This window comes from Oncorhynchus tshawytscha, linkage group LG18 (genome assembly GCF_018296145.1).
Source record: "Oncorhynchus tshawytscha isolate Ot180627B linkage group LG18, Otsh_v2.0, whole genome shotgun sequence".
Lineage (NCBI taxonomy): Eukaryota > Metazoa > Chordata > Actinopteri > Salmoniformes > Salmonidae > Oncorhynchus > Oncorhynchus tshawytscha.
The window spans coordinates 18,085,323-18,105,363 of NC_056446.1; the positions used below are offsets into that span (position 1 = coordinate 18,085,323).

Genomic DNA, 20,041 nt, shown 5'->3' on the forward strand with positions numbered 1-20,041 from the left:
TCATTAAAGAGCAGCAGTAAATAACAATATAGGGGAAATATACAGGAGGTACCAGTACAGTGTCAATGTGCGGGAGCACCGGTGTCGAGGTAATTGAGACAATTATGTACATGCAGGTAGGGTTGTTAAAGTGGCTATGCATAGATAATAGCAGGGTGGGGTTTGCACATAGTCTGGGTAGCCATTTGATTAGCTGTTCAGGAGTCTTATGGCGTGGGTGTAGGAGCTGTTTAGAAGCCTCTTGGACCTAGACTTGGTGCTCCGGTACCACTTGCCGTGCGGTTGCAGAGAGAACAGTCTATGACTTGGGTGGCTGGATTTTTAGCTGCTTCATTAAATAGTACCCGCAAAACACCCGTCTCAACGTCAACAGTGAAGAGGCGACTCCAGTGTCTGTGTTCGTTTGCCCATCTTAATCTTTTATTTTTATTGGCCAGTCTGAGATGGCTTGTTCTTTGCAACTCTGACTAGAAGGCCAGCATCCCAGAGTCGCCTCTTCAATGTTGATGTTGAGACTGGTCTTTTGCAGGTACTATTTAATGAAGCTGCCAGTTGAGGACTTGCGAGTCATCTGTTTCTCAAACTAGACACTAATGTACTTGTCCTCCTCCAACTCCTCTTTCTATTCTGGTTAGAGCCAGTTTGCGCTGTTCTGTGAAGGGAGTAGTAAACAGCGTTGTACGAGATCTTCAGTTTCTTGGCAATTTCTCGCATCGAATAGCCTTCATTTCTCAGAACAAGAATAGACTGACGAGTTTCAGAAGAAAGTTATTTGTTTCTGGCCATTTTGAGTCTGTAATCGAACCCACAAATGCTGATGCTCCAGATACTTAACTAGTCTATAGAAGGCCAGGTTTATTGTTTCTTTAATCAGTTCAAAAGTTTTCAGCTGTGCTAACATAATTGCAAAAGGGTTTTTCTAATGATCAATTAGCCTTTTAAAATGATAAACTTGGGTTAGCTAACACAACGTGTCACTGGAAAACAGAAGTGATCGTTGCTGATAATGGGCCTCTGTACACCTATTCAGATATTCCATTCAAAATCAGCTGTTTGCAGCTACAATAGTAATTTACAACATTAACCATGTCTACACTGTATTTCTGATAAATGTAATGTTATTTTATTATTTATTTATTATTTATTTATTTCATTTCTAAGTGACCCCACACTTTGAACGGTAGTGTATGTGGCTGTGTTTTAACACAACACCGACATAAATTCCCACCCAAGTGTTTTTGTGTTGAATGGCAACAAAATCTGTGAGATTGAGAGAGCGATAGAGAGAGGCGTGTAGCCGGAATCGAGCTGCTGACGCTAAAGGAAGTGGTCACGAGAGGTGTGAACTCCCTGACAACAAAGAACAAGACTACTGAGAAAGAGAGAGAGTGAGCGTGAGAGAGAGTGAGAGAGAGAGAGCGTGAGAGTGAGAGAGCGTGAGAGAGAGAGCGTGAGAGAGAGTGAGAGAGCGTGAGAGAGAGAGAGAGAGCGTGAGAGAGCGTGAGAGAGAGTGAGAGTGAGAGAGAGCATGAGAGTGAGAGAGAGAGAGAGAGAGAGAGAGAGAGAGTCACACACAGCTTCCGCTCAGCGAAGAACATAAAGGACGGGACACGGGCTTAAGACAAAGCAGTAGGAAATCGATAAAGAAAACATTTTCATTCATGTTCACCATATACCAGTGCTCTCTCGCACCTTGAGGGCCCACGCCAGGTTTCCTGACAGGGAGCAGTCTATGAGACATGGACTCAGGGAGTAAACACTGACTGACTCTGACTGGCAAGCACTGGAAACACTTGGTTCCACATGAGGAGGAAAGTTAGTCAGATTCCTACTGGGACTCTCAACAACATGTTCCTTCGCTGGGAGGGAGAGGAGGAGCTGGATTGATCTCGCTCTCTTTCTTTCCGTGACCAAACATCACCCGTGGAAAACAGAAACACACACAGACACAAACACACAGGGGTTGTGACAGAGCATATTCCACTTGTTCTCCTCTCACTCCGCTTCCAGTCCCCCTATTCGACAGCACATTTTTCCAAGTCATTTGGCCCTGCCCAAGTCAAGAAGACAATTGTGTCTCTTATTTTTCCATGTCTGTTCTAACATGTTGAATCCACTCCGTGGACAAGTTGATTTTCGAGAAGGGGCCTCTGATGTAGGGGCCTCTGATGTAAGGTTCCCACTGCATCACAGAGACAGTCAGAGAGCGACAGAGAGACTCACGGTCAGGAAACATCGTAGCCTCTTTTTTATTCCAGTAAAGTAAGAAGATAAACCCAATTTTCCCTTATTAAGAACATTTGGGGGATAATTACTTGTTTTTCAGTAGTTCTCCTGCGAGATAGCATGGCTCAGCGGTATGGCACCCACGGTAACGGAGCATGCTAACATTTCCTGTTCCTTTACCCTCACGGCTAGAGAGAGCAGGACAGGTCCCTCCTGATTGGCCTTCAACATGTGTGTTGGTAATGAATGGTAGTGGGAAGGAAAACAGCTGTGGGCTCCAATAAGAAGGGAGGGGAGGGAGGGCCCTGGTCTGATTAACGAGGCTGGGGTGGGAGCCACACGGCTGGGGTGGGAGCCACACAAATAGACCCTGTGTTGGAGCAGGGCCCCAGAGAGACCCAGAGCCCTGGGCTGGGCTGCCAACCAAGCAACCACACCAACCCTCACAACAGCATAGGTGTTCCTGCCTGTATGGGACTTCCTGTCACTACCATTGGGACACTTTCCAGTCCAGCTGGGATCAGGAGGACAGGGGAGGAGAGAGCGGAAAACACAGGGGAAACCCACAGGCTGAGTATTACTCTAGTCCCATACTGGGGATAACAGGACTTATCCACAACAGCCTACGCCAAGCCTGCGGCTATACTGTACTATATTAAAAGCTCAAAAAGTGAATATGCCTGTATCAATAACTGATGTGTGTTAACACTTACAGAGTGAGATAAAATTACAGTATCACTGTTAACTAACTTTGGTGGACTCTCCTTCCATTCTGCCATTTTCTAGAAAGCCGGTGGCTTATAGCATTTCTCCGAAGTGAGATATAAATTGTCAGAAGATGGGCTTCTCTCTCTGCTCTCGGCCTGTATCTCTGAGGAAATACCCTTCATTCTCCAGTGAAGTAGGAGTGAAAAATGTGCCAGGGGTTCAGAAACAAGACATCCACTGCAGCACTATTACTATATTACCTCTCTCTCTCTGCAACACTATTACTATATTACCTCTCTCTCTCTCAACACTATTACTATATTACCTCTCTCTCGGCAACACGATTACTATATTACCTCTCTCTCTCTCTCTCTGCAACACTATTACTATATTACCTCTCTCTCTCTGCAACACTATTACTATATTACCTCTCTCTCTCTCTCTCAACACTATTACTATATTACCTCTCTCTCTCTCTCTCTCTCTCTCAACACTATTACTATATTACCTCTCTCTCTCTCTCTCTCTCTCTCAACACTATTACTATATTACCTCTCTCTCTCTCTCTCTGCAACACGATTACTATATTACCTCTCTCTCTCAACACTATTACTATATTACCTCTCTCTCGTCAACACGATTACTATATTACCTCTCTCGTCAACACGATTACTATATTACCTCTCTCTCTCTCTCTCTCTGCAACACTATTACTATATTACCTCTTTCTCTTTCTCTGCACCACTATTACTATATTACCTCTCTCTCTCTGCAACACTATTACTATATTACCTCTCTCTCTCTGCAACACTATTACTATATTACCTCTCTCTCTCTGCAACACTATTACTATATTACCTCTCTCTCTCTGCAACACTATTACTATATTACCTCTTTCTCTCTGCAACACTATTACTATATTACCTCTCTCTCTCTGCAACACTATTACTATATTACCTCTTTCTCTCTGCACCACTATTACTATATTACCTCTTTCTCTCTCTCTGCAACACTATTACTATATTACCTCTTTCTCTCTGCAACACTATTACTATATTACCCTACTCTCTCTCTCTGCAACACTATTACTATATTACCTCTCTCTCTCTGTGCAACACTATTACTATATTACCTCTCTCTCTCTGCAACACTATTACTATATTACCTCTCTCTCTCTGCAACACGATTACTATATTACCTCTCGCTCTCTCTCTCTCTCTCTCTCTGCAACACTAGTACTATATTACCTCTCTCTCTCTGCAATACTATTACTATATTACCTCTCTCTCTCTCTGCAACACTATTACTATATTACCTCTCTCTCTCTCTGCAACACTATTACTATATTACCTCTCTCCCTGCAACACTATTACTATATTACCTCTCTCTCTCTCTCTGCAACACTATTACTATATTACCTCTCTCTCTCTCTGCAACACTATTGCTATATTACCTCTCTCTGCAACACTATTACTATATTACCCTACTCTCTCTGCAACACTATTACTACATTACCTCTCTCTCTCTGCAACACTATTACTATATTACCCTACTCTCTCTCTCTGCAACACTATTACTACATTACCTCTCTCTCTGCAACACGATTACTATATTACCTCTCCCTCCCTCCCTCCCTCCCTCCCACAAATCAGTGATGGAGGTCGCCAGGAAACATTACATAAACCTCTGAGATATAGATATATAAAATTCAACCATTTTTGGCGCACGCGTGTGCTCAAGAGCTCTGGGCAACCCCCACATCCCCCACCTCTCTCAGGGCTGGGCTGGGTTAATGCATACTGACAGCATAGAGCAGTGCAGAGTAGTGCAGCACATTGCTTACATAACGTTAGCAGCTGCTGTCTGACTGGGGTGGAGGGCAACACATCACACACTACACTGGCTCTTCTGGGACACACACTGCAGTCACAACTGCCTCCCCTCCAATCACACAACCATCAGCCAGTGTGTGTGTGTGTGTGTGTGTGTGGTGTATAGATATCTAGAGGGGGATCAGAAAGAGGAGTGGAGGGGATTAACCCACAAGTAAACAAACCACATAATCAACTGCAATGTTTGTTTTTTTCCCCGACCTGGAGTGGGAAGAAATATTTCCTTGTCCTTTTCCCCACTATCTGGAATCTGGGACCGGTGGTCTTATTGGGCCTGATGTGTTCTCTCAGAACTCCACTGCTGTGACAGAGCTCTCGAAGGGCTCTCATATGAACATAACTACCAAGCACCTGCTGTGGTGGTAAAACATGGCTTCTAGTGGGCCAGGCCAGGAGCTGAGACAACTCTGGGTCCGAGTCGACTGTACTCTACTACTCTACCAGGTCCCAGGAAGAAGCAAGGTATACAGCTAAAATAGTCCGCAACCTCTAAACAGGGAAAAACTGACAAACAGCAGAAAAAGAGAATAAACCCTCTACGACATTAAGATTAACCGCACAGGAAAAGGAAACCAACAGTCTCCAGCCTCCTCGGGCCACATCAACGCACCAGGAAACTGACGTGAGCTTAGTCAACATCCTCTTTCGTCACCTGGCACTGCTCCTGTGAGTTTAAAGGGCAGTCAGAAACAACCAGGGAATGTTATAGGCTTCTGTTCTGTTCTTTGGAGAAAGTTTATTTCGCTCCGGCAGAAATCTGTCGTCTGTGGAGTGTTCATGGGAGACCCGACAAAGGTGAGGCATTGTCAGGCTGAATGGAGCACTGTCTGTATTGTCAGGGTACAAGTTCAGCTGTCACAACTGACTTCAGCTCTTGGAAATGTTACAACTTCAAGCCCGTCCATCTGTGGGCAACAGTCAGGCTGCAATATTACTGAATGATAGAAGCTCCTCTTGGTTAGGAACAGTTTGCTCACGCTGCAAAACCATACTGCACTTTCTATCAACAGCTCCTCTTCAGCTCACCCCACTGCATGATCATATTCCTCAGCCTCTGTTTAATTACAGCCAGCGGTAATCTGTGAAATAAGTTTGAAAAACCAGACAATTTCAAATCACTTCTTCCAAAGGTTTCAACACGTGCTACAAACACCGACACAAAATATATTTTTTGCCCATTTATATTCCATTTCAGCTGCAAATGACCAGAAGCAGCTCTATTTTAGGGGGGAGAGCGAGAGAGAGAGAGAGAAAATAGGTGAAGCAGTATAGCAGTTTTTAATACCACCATTAATGTGGCCATGAAAGGGCCACCCTGGAGCCCTGTCCTCTTCCTCCTTGGGCCCTGAGGCCCCCCAGCCAGGAATGCCCCCTCAGCTGATGGACCGGCAGCCAGATCGCGCTAGCGCTTTAAAGGTATTTCCTACTTTCATATAAAATTGATAATGGGATGTGTACGCAGCAGGAATGGAAAATCGGAGGTGCGTTACGAGGTTTCACATTCCACCATCTCCATGGGCCAGACACAAATGCCACACATCTGCTGGAGGACCTCTGGGAAGTCTCTCACTACTCTCTGTCTGTGTCTGTGTCTCTGTGTGTGTGTGTGTGTGTGTGTGTGTGTGTGTGTGTGTGTGTGTGCGTGTGTGTGCAAGTCAGACTCCGGTCAAAAGGTTTGTAGGTATAGCTGCCAGACAGCCTGATCGAAGATTCCGTAAAAACCTTATCTCTAAACACATACTGTATGTATGAATGGCTGACCAGACAAATCTTCCATTACCACTACAGCACAAAATATGACACCAAAAAAGGACATACCGGTCTGGGGTGTGAGAATACCATACAGAATGAATGTTACACTAGTATCATCATTGGAATTTGACCTGTGCTGTACTTTACAATACATTATCACGAGTTATTAGTTACAGTAGTAATAACACTACTTATTTTCCATATCATGTCAAAAAAACAACATAGGAAATTCTAGCCTGTTTCCAGAGCTTGTGCCCTGTTTGCGTAATTCTCCAGGCTGAATATCTTAACACACTTGGCCTTTGCACCAATGGGAGCATCAGGCAGAACCAGAAAGCAGATTTTCCCCCGCTCTATTCTCCACAGGTGACCTTTGATCCTGCTGGCAGTGGTTGAAAAAGTATTACATTGTCATACTTGAGTCAAAGTAAAGATACCTTAACAGAAAATGACTCAAGTAAATGTCACCCAGTAAAATACTACTTGAGTAAAAGTCTAAAAGTATCTGGTTTTAAATGTATTTAAGTACAGTGGTGGAAAAAGTACTTTTCATACTTGACTAAAAGTAAAAGTAAATGCCATACATTAAATTCCTTACACTGTGTTTTAAAAAACATGTATTTACAGACAGCCAGGGATGCCCCATGTTATATTGATAGGTGCAATTGCTCACATCAGATGACATGTTATACAAGGTGCGTGAATTGATCAGAGACATCAGATGACCCCATGTTATATTGATAGGTGCGTGAATTGAATGTTATATTGATAGGTGCGTGAATTGACAGAGACATCAGATGACCCCATGTTATATTGATAGGTGCGTGAATTGATCAGAGACATCAGATGACCCCATGTTATATTGATAGGTGCGTTATATTGAATTGATGACAGTTATATTGACATCAGATGACCCCATGTTATATTGATAGGTGCGTGAATTGATCAGAGACATCAGATGACCCCATGTTATATTGATAGGTGCGTGAATTGATCAGAGACATCAGATGACCCCATGTTATATTGATAGGTGCGTGAATTGATCAGAGACATCAGATGACCCCATGTTATATTGATAGGTGCGTGAATTGCTCAGAGACATCAGATGACCCCATGTTATATTGATAGGTGCGTGAATTGATCAGAGACATCAGATGACCCCATGTTATATTGATAGGTGCGTGAATTGCATGGGAGTAAAAAGTACACATTTTCTTTATGAATGTAGTGGAGTAAAAGTAAAAGTTGTCAAAAAAATAAATAGTAAAGTACAGATACCCCCCAAAATTACTTCTAGGTTCTACTTCAAAAGTATTTTTTTACTTAGTTTTACTTAGTTACACCACAGCCTAGTGGGGTTGGCTACGCTCAGAGGTTTCACCAGGTGACACAGACAGAGACACAATATCTGGTTCATCCCATGACATTGTATCACTTCCCCTCTTCCTTTTGTCCTGCTCTGAAGATCCTCCTGTGTTTGGTTGATTACAAAAGAACCAGTAGCACAAGGCTGTGTGAAAAAACCCCTCATATTTACAGTATCATTACTAGACCAAACAGCCCTGAATGTATCGCTATGTGTGTAGAAATATTACAAGCATACACTACCTTTCAAACGTTTGTGGTCACTTAGAAATGTCCTTGTTTTTGAAAGAAAAGCAAATATTTTGTCCATTAAAATAACATCAAATTGATCAGAAATACCATGTAGACATTGTTAATGTTGTAAATGACTATTGTAGCTGGAAATGGCAGATTTTCGATGGACTATCTACGAAGGCATTCAGAGGCCCATTATCAGCAACCATTACTCCTGTGTTCCAATGGCACGTTGTGTTAGCTCTGATTAAAGAAGCAATAAAACTGGCATACTTTAGACTAGTTGAGTATCTGGAGCAACAGCATTTGTGGGTTCGATTACAGGCTCAAAATGGCCAGAAACAAAGAACCTTCTTCTGAAACTCTTCAGTCTATTCTTGTTCTGAGAAATGAAGGCCATTCCATGCGAGAGATTGCCAAGAAACTGAAGATCTCATACAACGTTGTGTACTACTCCCTTTACAGAACAGCGCAAACTGGCTCTAACCAGAATAGAAAGAGGAGTGGGAGGCCCCGGTGCACAACTGAGCAAGAGGACAAGTACATTAGAGTGTCTAGTTTGAGAAACAGACGCCTCACAAGTCCTCAACTGGCAGATTCATTAAATAGTACCTGCAAAACACCAGTCTCAACGTCAACAGTGAAGAAGCGACTCCGGGATGCTGGCCTTCTAAGTAGAGTTGCAAAGAAAAACCATATCTCAGACTGGCCAATAAAAATAAAAGATTAAGATGGGAAAAAGAACACAGACACGGGACAGAGGAACTCTGCCCAGAAGGCCAGCATCACGGAGTCGCCTCTTCACGGTTGACGTTGAGACTGGTGTTTTGTGGGTACTATTTAACGAAGCTGCCAGTTAGAAATGTTTAGAAATTAATTAAAATTGAAAAGCTCAAATGTCTTGAGTCAATAATTAATCAACCCCTTTGTTATGGCAAGCCTAAATAAGTTCAAGAGTAAAAATGTGCTTAAAAAGTCACATAATAAGTTGCATGAACTCACTGTGTGCAATAATAGTGTTTAACATGAATTACTACCTTATCTCTGTACCCCACACATACAATTATCTGTAAGTTCCCTCAGTCGAGCATTGAATTTCAAACACAGATTCAACGACGAATACCAGGGAGGTTTGCCAATGCCTCCCAAAGAAGGGCACCTATTGGTAGATGGGTAAATGTAAAAAAATTAAATCATATATTGAATATCCTTTTGAGCATGGTGAAGTTATGAGTTACACATTTTTGGATGGTGTATCAATACACCCAGTCACTATAAAGATACAGGCGTCCTTCCTAACTCAGTTGCCGGAGAGGAAGGAAACCACTCAGGGATTTCACTATGAGGCCAATGGTGACATTAAAACAGTTACAGAGTTTAATGGCTGTGATAGGAGAAAACTGAGGATGGACCAACAACATTGTAGTTACTCCACAATACTAACCTAAATGACAGAGTGAAAAGAAGGAAGCCTGTACAGAATAAAAAATATATATTTTTAAATGCCTCCTGTTTGCAATGAGGCAGTAATGTAAAACTGCAAAAAATATGGCAAAGAAATTAACTTGCCCCGGTTGTTAGATATTATGCACATTGATAGCTCGATCGCAAATGTCCTCGCCGTGTGATTTATCATAGTAGCAGGCAGCAGCAATCTAAACGATCAGCCCGAAAACATGCGAGGGAAATTGATCGGAGGAAATTATGAAGCAAGTGGACGGAGACATACAGCTTCACTCTATCCAATAAGAGCAGCAGGATCAACTGTACAGCCTGCCCTTCTCGCTACAAACAGCCAGTTGAGTTACTTAGACCACATAGAACCTAGCACATGATTGACGGACATGAGAAAGACACGTGCTGGCACCCGAAAATGCCCATATCCGTTACGATACTCGTTTTGTCCCACTACCTGGAACTAAACACATGCAAAACCCTAGAGAAAAACCTGGTTCAGTCTGCATTCCAACAGCCACAGGGAGACAAATTCACCTTTTAGCAGGACAATAACCTAAAACAAAAGGCCAAATATACACTAGAGTTGCTTACCAAGATGACATTGAATGTTCCTGAGTGGCCTAGTTACAGTTTGACTTGAAAATGGCTGTTTATTTATTGTACAGTCCAGGTGTGCAAAGCTGTGTTAGAATTTTTCTTCCACGTTGACATAGTATTTTGTGTTAGATCGTTGACCAAAAATGACATTTTAATTCATTGTAAATCTGAAAAAGTCAAGGGGTGTGAACAGTTTTCGAAGGCACTGTAAGTAAAGCGAGCAAGGGAGAGCCTTTATTTGTGTCAGCAGACAGCATGGGCCTGGTGGGCTGAACCTGAGCAGCCTTGTTTAATGGACCTGTCGTCATCACAACTGATCTCTTGACTGTGTTAGCATGTGGTTCAAACAAACAGTTAGGCCAGTGTGTTGTGCTGTTTTGCTGTACACTGGGCTACTGCAAGGCCGGGGGCAGTGTGCTATTTCCATATACTTCTCCTTCCTCACACACTCCCTCTATGTAACCATGTGCACCACTCATTCACACTCCCTCACTACGTTTGCTGTTTCTGTCTCTCCTCTTGCTGGCGTGTTTTCCTCCATCTATCCTCATGTCTCAGCTGCTAAATCCTACCGTTATTATTCATGGGTGTAAAATGCCACCCACTCTACAGCAATTTGGCTGAATGATTGCCAGCTCTCCCTCCCTTTGTCTCTCTGCTGCACACAACAGACATGTCTCTAGGTTGGCTTGTAACCCCGCAGACCTACATGATGATTAATAATAGGCTCTAGGCATTTCCCTCCACTATCACTCTGGACCTACAAACATGGGAAAATGCTAGAACAAAAGACATGGAAAAACGATAATAATACTATATACACAAGCAATCTCTTACATCCATCTGGTTTATAGGAAAATAAGGGGGGAATCATTCAAATAAAGACATCTGTATGCATAAGTCCACGGATATTTTTATGGGGGTTTGGGTCCACCTGTGCTATGAGTAATGCAGGCGGACTGGCCTGGTGATTTTTCCAGCATTTAATGAGCAGTGTAGGAGCAGTCGTTTCTGGAAGGGAACAAGCGAGGGAAAGGGAGGGAGGTGATTGGTGAATCTGAACGAGCGAGCTGCAAGACAGGAAACTTTCCCAGACGCGCCAGACAGAGACTGGATCATTTCAGAGGGACATTGTCTACGAGAGTTGAAGCTGATCCTACTGTAGTTCAGAAAGCCTCTCAACAAAAGGCTCAATGGTGGAAAATATAGAAAGGAACCAAACGGCCAGCCTGCTAGCAATTAGCCTTCTAGCTATTTTGAGCCATTGTTGAGTAGCCTGGCTGTGCCACATTGAGCCCCTGCATTGTAGCTCCATTCTACCTCCAGTCCCCTCGCTGTTGGTGTGAGGTGGTCAGAGTGGACGTGGCCTGGAATAAGCCTGGTGGACAGGTGGTATCACCTAGAGTTGAAGTGTTTACTCCATGGAACACAGTCCCAGTTTCCTGGCTGCCTCACAATATCTGTCTCACCTCTACATGGAGCCTCTCATTCATTAACTCTCTTTCCTTCTCTCCTCTCTTTCACCTCCCTCTCTCTGCATGTCCTCTCAGTCTGCCATGGGCGCTGTGTCCCGTGTCAGTGGGCCATCTGTGTGAGAGTCCCCCTGGCCCTGCCTTTCCACTTCCTCTGTTTGTGTGTTTGCATGTACGTGCCTGCCTGCCTGCCTGTTTGCACCCATGTGTGTTTGTCCAGGCCTGGTGCCATGGCCTCCAGCGCTGGCAGTCAGGCTGTAATGACAGAGCACCAGCAGCTAACCCTGGACACTGAGGCGTTCTGCCCTGCCAAACCACTGACACTAGCATTAGCATCTGTGCTAATCCTCCAATACAGGCTAGGAACCAGCACCTCCAGCCCCCCATCTAACTTGACACACGGACCACATACACTGATATGCTAAAAGTGGCCAAAGCTAGCCCTAAAAGTACAAGCAATAGTAACCCATGGTAACTGTGGGAATGGAATACTGATTGTGAACACAATGGACATGAAGCATGCTGGGCCTGCTGTTGTATTTTCAAAAGGTACCATATGTTTTTGACTGAGAAATAGATGCCCCTCACTCTCCTCTCACTCCCCTCTCTCCCAACTCTCTCGCCCCTCTCTCACTACCTCCATTGTTTTCTCTTTACTGTTGAGGACAAGACATGTTTGCCAGAAGAACAGAGGCTGGGCTGTGTTAGCCTGCCTGATACCTGCTGAGTAGGAAATGGGTAGGAGGCAGGGAGAGGAAAGCTTGCCCGCCTGGCAGTGCCTGCTGCCCGGGCCTCTCTCTCTCTGCCATGGACCTGGCACCAGCAGCTGCCGGACAGAATGACAGAAGGTATGAGGGGCTTAGAACTTGCCACGCCCTGTCAGAGACCACGGCACAGGCACTCTCACAGTAGGAGGTACACTTACCGAAACACACAAACATTACAGTCCAACAGGACACAGTCACCCATCTCCAAACACATTTCCACAGCTGAACTTACTGGTCTGTCTGTCCTTACCACATTCTTCACAGGAACAGATGAATCATAATCCTCCATAGGAAGGTGAGCAATACATTTTTTTGCTGAGACAAGCCCATTGTGCAGCTTCAAGGAGAATAGTGAAAAGATGTTTGCCGCAATGGACCTAAATATAGAATGAATCGGGGATTCAATGATTATCATAATGCCTATGTGTGTGTTTCCAGGATTGCTGAGGCCGAAATGGCTTTTTCCATTCAATCAAGGCATTTTCTGTACAGCGGCTGTGTGGAAGCATCCATTCAGAAGAGTGTATTGAACAGCTAGCGCTTGAGAATGCAAACCTTAAAGGAAGTCGTGCTGGCTTGAGTGACTCTAGCTGTGTGGTTATGTTACCGCCTACACAGCGGGGACCAGATAAAGGTCACATCAATAGAGGTAAATGTCCATACTAGAGGAGCACGGCCCGAGCTAGGCAATTACCCCCACTGGGACTATGCACAGTCACTGGGGCCAAGCTCCTGCTTAGAACACACTTACTTTTCAAAGGGAGCGAGAGACATGAGGGTGGAGGGGGGGGGGGGTGAAAGAGAGAGCAAGAGCGAAAGAGAGGATGAGAGAGAGAGAGAGAGGGGGAAGAAAGGAAGAGAGAACTTGAGAGGGATGGAAACAGAGAACGAGAGAAGGGAAAAGACAGAAAGCGAGAGGGAATGAACGAAAGAAAGGCCTTGAGAGAGGAGAGCAGTGATGAAAGTACTGACGTGTTGATGTACCTCCTCCTCTGAAACAGACAGCTGAACGCTCCTAGGGTCACTTAGGATCACACGTCTCAGGTTAAGACACTGAGCCCATCCACCTGGATCCTACTGTACACTACAGGACACTGGACAGGACAGCCCTTCTCCCCAACCACAGGGCTCTCCAGAGGGTGGTGCGGCCTGCACAACGCATCACCGGGGGCACACTGCCTGCCCTCCAGGACATCAACCACCTGAGTTATGACCTGTCCACCCCGCTATCATCCAGAAGGCGAGGTCAGAACAGGTGCATCATAGCTGGGACTGAGAGACTGAAAAGCAGAGATAATGACAGAGAAAAGGTCATGGACAAAAACTGCTCCTAGCCTGGTCACAGATCTGTATATGTTTGGGCAAACATGTATATCTGCTACCAGGCTAGGCTGACCTTGGGTGAGGTACGTGGGCAGATAAAAATCCCAACCTACTCCAATACTGAGAATGAGAACATACTGTAGGATACTGGATGTGAATAACGCACAGCGATGGTCATTGATGTGGGAGTGGAGAAGCAATAACGCAGCTTGCAGTAAGGCCTCTCTGCATAGTAGACCCTTGTAGAGTGGAGGGAGTGGGACTGACTGTGACTCACTTTAGACAGGACTGGAGGCAAGCAGTAAACACCAAGTTAGATGGAAAAATAAAGTTGGGAGACCCCCTTCCCACTGTTTGGGCTCCAGGGTGAAATGCCTTATTATCCTTTATTACACACACACACACACACACACACACACACACACACACACACACACACACACACACACACACACACAAAAACACACACACACACACACACACACACACACACACACACACACACACACACACACACAACACAAAAAAAAATAGCTTGCGAACACTCAAAAACAGGCTCGAGGCTAATCAAATAATCGCAAACAGAAAACAAGCAACAAAGAATGCAGCACCGAAACCTGCACACAATTACTGGCCTGTCCCGCTGCCAAGAGAGTGCAACTGATAAAGCAGGGGCCGGATCAGGCTGTTCTCGATGTGGCTCCATTGCAACCATAGTAGTGGTTGCTTAACGTAGCCCTGCATAACATTACCCGTGCCCTTTGAGGCCTATTGGAATCCAACTTTGTCGGGTAGTTGCATTGGTCCCCACCGACAGATACAGATAGTGAGACAACTGACCAACACGCCCCATCACCCCGCAACAATGAGGCAGTTAGTGTGGTACCCACCGCTCAGTCTCTCTGCCCTGTCAGGATGCAGGAGTACAGCGCTATAGCATCCACTACTACACACACAGCACAGAGCCAGGACGTGAGGACATTAGACAAACATTAGCATGAGCACACCGTGTCTTCCCTCCCATAGCTTCCTGGAGTTAGGGTTAGGACATAAGCTCTCAAAAGGTTGAGATGAGTTGAGAGGCAGTAGGAGGCCAGACAGGAGCCTACAGTGAGGGAGGGGGTGTCCCCCAGCCATGCCCGGGCAAAAATGTTCCCACAAACACCCTGAAGCACTGCGAGTACCAGTGACACACATTCTAAATCGTCTGAGAATTTGTGAATGGAAAAATGGTTTAGCACACTTGGCATAGGCACGAATCCTCATTCCAAGGTTATCAGACAGGGGTATTACAGTTCTCTTCTCCGCAGAAAGACAGACAGAGTGAGAAAAAGAAAAGCGAGAGAGTACATAAAAGGAATCTATCTGGCTGACTGTGGTGGGCAGGGAGAGAGAGAAGGAGAGGAGGGAGGGAGGAGTAGAGGGGAATGTTGTTCAAGTTCATTTCAAGGTTGTGCTAATTTCACCCCTGGACTACAGGAGCTAGAAAGAGTGCGGAAGAGAGACTGAGTTTGGGGTTGGGGTTTCTGTTGCCGGGGTGGTGTGTGTGATTTAGCATGCAGAGTGGCAGGAAGATGAGCTTTTCCGAAAGCAACATCTTTGAAATTGTGTGTATGTGCATGTGGGTAAGACCTGCGGGAGGCAAGAGGTGTGTGTACGTGTGGTGTTTCCCTGCCTTATCACCAGGACATTCCCTCACATAGCAAGTTATTCCAGTATGATCACACACACACACACACAGACAGAGTGAGAGAGACAGACAGACACGCAAGCGATTCTGTGGCTCTGGGTGCTAGGCTGTAAAAGGAACCCGTTCTTGTTAAACAACATTGTCCCTCTCCCTGGGGAATACAGATGGAGGGAGGGAGGTTTGATTCAAAGCATGCAACGGCAGCTTGGGGGTGAGGGGGGTAGCAGTGCCACACTAGGAAAGACCTTTCCTTAATGGAGAAAACTGACAGCTCTGTGTAAGCTCATCAGTGGAGCCCAGGGGGAAATGACCGGGGGTCCTACAGCCATGCTTCCTACAGAGTAAACAACTAGTGCCCCACTGGAGAGCTCCTGGAGAGGAGAGCTAGAGGACAGGGGAATGACGGAGGGAGGAAGGGGGATACGTAAGGAAAGGTGGATTGTAAACAGGCAGGCATTGTTTCCCTTTTATCTCCGTCTGGGAGACGCCTGCCAAGGCTGTGCAAACAAGGAACACAGAGCAGGCACACACACACAGCCCTGTGACAACCCCTGCAGCCCAGACCAGGCCCAATCTGTCATACACACACACACAGCCCTGTGACAACCCCTGCAGCCCAGACCAGGCCCAATCTGTCATACACACACACACACAGCCCTGTGACAACCCCTGCAGCCCAGACCAGGCCCAATCTGTCATACACACACACACAGCCCTGTGACAACCCCTGCAGCCCAAACCAGGCCCAATCTGTCATACACACACACACACAGCCCTGTGACAACCCCTGCAGCCCAGACCAGGCCCAATCTGTCATACACACACACACACAGCCCTGTGACAACCCCTGCAGCCCAGACCAGGCCCAATCTGTCATACACACACACACAGGCAAGCAAAGTGAAGGCTGAATCGCTACAACGACACACAGCAGACAGTGGGTAACACAACACACAGAGCAGAAGGCCCCCCTGCCCTGTCCGTAACACTATCAGCACTCCGGTGGCAATCCAACAGCCACTGTCATCCCCCATTCAGTTCACAAAACACACTGACAACAAGGAAATCACCTTCTCAGCAGCAACACCAGCGGGAGAGACAGATAAAAAGGAGAGAGGGAGAAACATTTGGTCTACCAACCTAGCTATATCAGCTCCCCAGTCCCACAACATCTCCAGTCACCGACAGCATTCCTCTGGGATGAAACTCCTTTTGTCCATTCTCTGTGGTCACCAATAGAAAAACCAAACTGCAGGGCCAAACTCCCATCAATCAGAATAGCCACTCACTGGTAGAGAGAGAGTGTATGCTTGTTAGGAGACCTACTGATGTAAGCTAGTCACCAGAGAAAATACCCAGTCAGTCATGACGCATACTTAGGAACAGAAATAGCAATAGGGCCCCCAGAGGGATTATACAACAGACTACATTTAGAGGCACTTCCACTGGCCCAAAGACCAGGCAGCGGCTTGTACACACTCTCGCTCTCTCTTTTGCTCTTTTTTCTCTCTCTCTTTGCTGGCCCCCGAGTCTTTTTTCACAAAGTAAGTTGACATTTTCCTAAGCAAGACATGAGCATAAATAGAGGGGTCAAGTGAAAGGCAACAGTTAGGGGGTGGAGTGGTAGGAGCATGGCTGTTGCAGGATGCTGCTCTCTCTTAGTTATGGCTGCATAATGAATGGAATTGTAGTCAAAATTGCAATATTGACATGTGCAATACCAATATCGCTGCAATTTGTTTTAAATGCCACGAATGTAACATTTTAATGTAAAAAGCATCCCCCTGGGAAGCTCTGATCAACACTTTGGTTCTTAACCTGTCACATAACTTCTACTGTACCTGTCGTTGTCATGCCAAACAACACCAACCATAGAATCAGAATACTCATTTTTATTTCTATGATCCCAACAGTTCACCCAAGTGTTTTGATCTAAATCGCAAGTAAAATGGCAATCACAATATTTGGTAGACAAAATAGCAAATAGATGACATTCCCATATCGTGCAGCTGTACTCTTTACTGTTGTGATGACACAGTAGCACAGCCTTATCGGGGCAGCCCGGCAGGCCCCCGGGGGTTGTCCTGTCCCAGAGAGTGTGTACCGGCCAGGGGGCCAAAACAACATGGTAACCCCCCCCTTCTCCCCTCTACCCCTCCCGGCCAGCTTACTTCCCCTGCCGCCTGTGACTCCCCTTCTCCCTCTCCTCCATCCCACTCCTCACCTCTATAAATATCTCACCAGGCCAATAATGTAAAATCCTCTGAGATGTGCCATCTCTGGCCCCATCCTCTGCTCTCCGGTCAACGATATGATTTCCTCCTGTCTTGCTCTTTCAACGCGCGGCTACCACCACATTATCGGCCACGGAGAGTGACATTGGGACAGGTCAGCACTGCGACAAGGCATTACAGAAAGTGGGGGGGAGAGAGGGAAGTGCGAAAGGAGGGAGGGAGAGGGAGAGGGGGGAGAGAATCCCTGTTGAGAAAAAGCCTCCAGCCACAACCCTCTTTGCATCTGTAGTGTGAATATTAGTGCATGTTTATGGTTCTGTGTCAGCCTCAGGTATGTCACGAGTGACAGCGGTGCGGCTAGTTTGAGGGTCACCGTGTAACATTCTCCGCGTTGCATACATTCAGGGTCACACATGGCCAAAATAGCAGGCATTGTGGAGAGGAATTCACCTCAACACTCGGGAGATGTCAACAAACACGTATGGCACTTGTTTAAAGTGGACCAACTCGACCAAGGTTAGACACCAGTCCCGTGCTGGTGATAAATTGGTTAATAACACCCGTGCTGTCATGCAAGACAAACGTACACATCTATAAGAAGCCCACTGTTACTTTGCCCTTACTGGAGAATCCAATTTACAGGTCTAAAAATAACTTAACCTCTGTTGACCTCTCTATGGGGAATCAGGAACCGGTGTGGACAGGAGACAACTGGGAATAGTTGGCCCTAATACGCACACACACCAAGGACTCCCGGGAGACCTGACACCATAGCCACGTATGGGCAATTCAACGTAACCAACACCTGCTGTGAACAGAAGTCAATAGTCCACACTGTACACCTCTTACTAAGAGCACAGTGCTCCTGAGCAGTGAGCAGTACCAGATGCATAGTTGAAGGCATGTCTGAGACAAGATCAATAGAACCCAATTTCACATAGTTCACAACGACATGCCTCGTTATTTCTACCCTGCACGTGTATTGACAGTGGTAGGCAACCGAAAGAGAATAACACGACACCACACAACATATGAACAGATGGTTGGAGAGAAAAACAGGTAGTCGCTAAGGAAAACAGTCGGCAGTGTTTAACAAGCTCCAGACTTTCTCAGACTTTATCTTAAAGAGACAGTCCCAACATCCTCCTGTACTGGTTGACTGTCTTCATTTGAGAAACATGTTGGTTATGTAACCGTGTACAACTAGGACAGCTCTCTACCATGTTGGCCCTTTCGTATTTTCAACATACTCATAGTATAAGTAATGAACCTACTTATTGTGGAAAGTGCACATACTCATATAAACGCAGAGCAACATAGGGTGCATTCAGATGTGCAACCGACTAGGTATCCCCAGGTACATGTATTAGAGAACCATGTAGAGTTCTTCAAGTGGAGAATTCTATGAACACAGCTGAAGATAATTTTGCAGCACCTCAGGTCAATGCATTGCCTTATGGGTTTCTATACCATAAAATGTCTAGCAAGATTCCAACCTTTTCCATCCAGGACCCTGCACAACATTAGTCCCCAAAACTCTGAGTGGAGTGTACCCTTTTAAAAGGCTACAAAATGTTTAAAAAGAATAACCTTACCCCAGGTATTCAGACCTGTGGTACGTCAGTAAGTCTCTTTCTGGGACAAGAGCAAACAAACAGTGTTAATTGAGGACTTTCATCCCCTCCTTTACAGCATCAATATTTCATCTCAAGTATTGCTGGAAGTATTTTACACACGCTGATATCCTGTCAGAAGAGTGATTTCCTATTAACACTTGCATAATTAACCAACATAGCTACCTCGATGAAATGCTTGCATCATACTTGAGGAGCTGAAAATAATATTATTTTGGAAGTTGTTACGGCACTGCGACGCGGATCCCTTGTTTAAAGCAGGCAGAGAGGCGGGGAATGAAATAATACGTTTCCCCCAAAAGCAGGTTGGCAATACGACACCGTATCCCTCTGAAAACCATTGCCTTCAGGAGTAGTTAACCTCAACGCAAGTGATCAGAGACCTGGAATCATATTGAACTTTCTATAAAACAGGAAGAGAAAAAAAAGTAACAATGGCCCTCTTAAAGATGGTACATTTCATCAGCCACATATTGCATATCTGTGCCTAATGTAAAGTGGCCATGAGAGCTACACTGAGAGAGAGAAGGAAAAAACGGACACCTGGAACCTTCTCTGTATTCTTATGTTTAAAGCTGAGCAGTGGGTTTCACTGATACACTCCTGGTGCTCACGAAGAGGAATACAGGAAGTCCCCACAGCATGCAACACACACTACATTTTTAATAGCAATACACATTTTGTTACGT

General features: G+C 45.4%; 1 protein-coding gene across 3 annotated transcripts in view; it reads right to left on the reverse strand.

Annotated features, from left to right (window-relative positions):
* The window catches only part of LOC112217627 (transcription factor HIVEP2), an 88,419-nt gene that overhangs the window by 41,212 nt on the left and 27,166 nt on the right, over positions 1-20,041 (reverse strand). Inside the window, exon 1 of one of the 3 annotated variants that reach the window (XM_042300745.1) lies at positions 16,625-17,554. The exons of the other annotated variants lie outside the window; for them this stretch is intronic. The gene's annotated coding sequence lies outside the window, so the exon portion shown is untranslated. Of the gene's footprint in view, positions 1-16,624; positions 17,555-20,041 lie in introns of those variants that run through there. 3 annotated transcript variants of the gene reach the window in all.